The sequence below is a fragment of the Pinus tabuliformis genome, chromosome 2_1, assembly GCF_031772625.1.
Source record: "Pinus tabuliformis cultivar Carrire ecotype Pingquan chromosome 2_1, CPIR1, whole genome shotgun sequence".
In the NCBI taxonomy this organism is placed as follows: domain Eukaryota; kingdom Viridiplantae; phylum Streptophyta; class Pinopsida; order Pinales; family Pinaceae; genus Pinus; species Pinus tabuliformis.
Window position 1 is genome coordinate 948,814,218 of NC_142299.1, and position 3,217 is coordinate 948,817,434.

At 34.2% G+C, this 3,217-nt stretch overlaps 1 pseudogene; it reads left to right on the plus strand.

The window, feature by feature from the left end:
• The first annotated feature begins 701 nt into the window (after positions 1–701).
• Positions 702–1,298, plus strand: LOC149203786 (3-dehydroquinate synthase, chloroplastic pseudogene; annotated as a pseudogene).
• The last annotated feature ends 1,919 nt before the right edge of the window (positions 1,299–3,217 follow it).

Here is a 3,217-nt window from a genome sequence, read left to right on the forward strand (position 1 = left end):
AGAGGGGTCCGAAATTTATTGTTTTGACAAAACAACCTTTGTTATATACCAAAGGTGTCCAAAGAGATCCGGGAGGTGAAGGTTGATACAGTGGCGTTGCAAGCAAGCCATGGCCATGGTGATTCCATGGAAGTTTTTTGTTTTTTTTTCGTTCTTCATTCTCCATAGGTTGATGTTATTGGTCGTACTATAATTTATGGAAATTTCCAAACAACTTTGGCAACAATAAAACACACTTCATCTATTGGTATTTGTAGAGATAAACAATATTCATGTTGCAGAAGGTTCACACACGTCATCAAGGAAGTTACGAAGTTGTGAACCACAAATTTTTCCCATGGTTTTGATGGGCTTGGGGAGACCAATATTAATCCACCAAAAGGGAATCCAACTGCACAATGAACATCATATTTTTTATAGAACTTTGGAAATAGAACCAAATCTTGACTTTCCACATAAAATAAGGCAGATTGTTATTCTTAGGAGTGCATTTTCGGTGAATGGAATGTTAACCCTGTTACCAAAGAAAATATTTTTGGTGATTCATAAGTTTCCGATATTTTATTCATGAGAGGAGCTTATTGGAAAAGTTTCTTATTTATTCAAAGGTGGAAGCACTCAAATGAAGAAAAAATTCCTAATATTAAGCAGGCCTTAATTTATTATATAAAGATATCGATGGGTGTATTGTAAACCAGGAAATGGGGACTCTTATGAAGGTCTTTGACAAGGCTATTGAGACACGACTGGATCGATTCTATGCATTTATTAATCTGGGAGGGGGTGTGATTGGTGACATTTGTGGATTTGATGTTGCTACTTTCTTGCGCGGATTAAATTTCATTGAGATTCCAACAACATTGATGTCACAGGTTAATGCTTCAGTTGGAGGAAAAGCAAAATAAACCATCAAATGGAAAAGAACTTGATTGGTGGATTTTTCACGCCTCAATTTGTACTTGTAAACACAAATACACTTTACCAGATAGAGAACTATCTCCATATATTTCCAAGGTTATAAAATATGGTCTAATCAAAGATGCAACATTTTTGAGTGACAAGAAAAGAACGTGCAAACTTTGCTAGCAAGGGATCCAAGTACATTGACCTATGCTATCAAGTGTTCATGTGAGAACATAAAAGAAGTACTGTCCTTGAATGGGAAAGAGAGTGGATTGAGAGCCACATTAAATTTGGGCAACCTTACAAGTAGTGATCAACTAAGAAATATGAAAAAGTCAGATTTAACTACAAGAATTCATGTGGCCAGGTTGGAAACGACTGACAAATATTTCTGAAGAACTATGAAAAAAAGAGACAATGTATTCCAAATAATCAAAATTTTTGAAGGGAGACTTATTTCCTTGTAATGAATAATGCCAAAAGGAAAATATCGGTTTTTAGGAATCACATTGAGCTAGAGGAAATCAATTTTGAAGAATCAAAATATCCTACTAGAGATACACCTATGTTAGAAATTTCAACGCATAAGTGTTTTGATATTCCTATCATACTGTTTTGGACATTAATGTAGCCAAAGGGAAAGAGCTATTATAGGAAATGAGTTGGAGAATAGGTGGAAAAATTTACCCTCTTTTAAAGGGTAGTTGACATATTTCTAGTTAAGAGCATTAAAAAATATTCCAAGGCACAAAATTAACAATTGAGCATTTCTAGGCAGAATATCGGCCAACAACTGTCAGTTCCCAAATTCAAAGGGATGAATCATTAGTCAAAAGACACCTAGTAGCAAAAGATCAGAATATTGAGGATCAAATTGCAAATTTTCAAGCAAGCAATTATGAGATTAAATCGAGCATTTCTTAGGCAGCCAATATACAAATATCACTTGACATCTAAATCAAATTGAAGATTATTTTTGGGCAGCTTGTAAAAAGGCAGTTGAACATTTGAAGGGCATCCAAATAAACATTTGGAGTTTTCAAGGAAGAGGCGACAAATCATCATCATCATCAAAGATATTCCCAGATCTCAAGTACATATTTTAGCTCAACAAATGCAAATTCCTAGACATACATTAAGACGTTAGCTGTGAATTATTCCAAATTTTCAGACATTTGACTCAAGTAGCTCTAAGAATTCGAGATTTTTGCAATTAATTTGAAATTGCTTTTGTTTTTATTTTATTATTAGATTTATGTTCCTAAAATATTGTAACAAGCTAGAGGATTATATTTTCTCTATGTATTCTTTAATTTCTATTGTAAGAGGATTGGCTTTTGGCCCAAAACCATTATATTTTTGTAAAGCTTAATATTACAGAGTTTGAAATCAAGGGCTTCTAGCTTTAGCATATGGAAAATTTTGTTGTTGTGTGAGTGCTTCCTAGTGATTGCATAATATTTATTTTTGCATACATCTGTGGTTGTATAGATATTTGGGAAGGGCTAGGTTGAGTGTCAACCTACCTGACATCCCTTTGCAAAGTTATGTTCATTACTGAGTTAATTAATTGAAAAATTTGTTTGATCTGATTACTTTGTATCACTAGATTGTTGCTTCTATTAAATTCATATATGTATTGATGTTTCACTATAGAGACTCTTCTATACTCTTATGTTCTTATTAGGTATTATTGATATTCAATAAGAATGTTTATGCTTCCTGGTATCTCTTTATGTCTTCCATCCTTATATTTCAAGCTATATTATTTTGTCACGTTGGATGTTGGGAATTTGATTAGGCCTCTAAAATAGAGGGATTTATCTATTAAATAGGAATTTGTGACTCATTAGCAACCACCCATCCAAAAACCGTTAGATCTGTCCATTGTGCTTCATAGGTTGTTGTTAAGTGACAATGAACAAAATTAAAACCTCGTAACAGTTGAGGGAGACTCCTCTAGTTCAAGGGCCAACTTGGACCTAAAGTGGTTGAGTTGGTTTCTTAGAGAAATTTCCAGCCAATAAGTTATTTTCAAGGAACAAATACAACAGATGGTACACCAATGTTAGGGAGGAGGTTTGGGGTTGAGAAAATCTAGCAATTAAATATTTAGTGGAAATACAAGCGAAGAAAAGGAAAAAGCTACTGAAAGGGATCCGATTGACCAGGGGAATAGTTTCATCACTACATATTCTACAAGGAAGACCAATGATTTCACCTAGTGAGCCAAATCATGACAAAGAGAGTGATGAGCCCCGAATTGGGTAACTTATTGGGCTCATTTTGCCTAATTGTCCTTGTTGAATCCTCC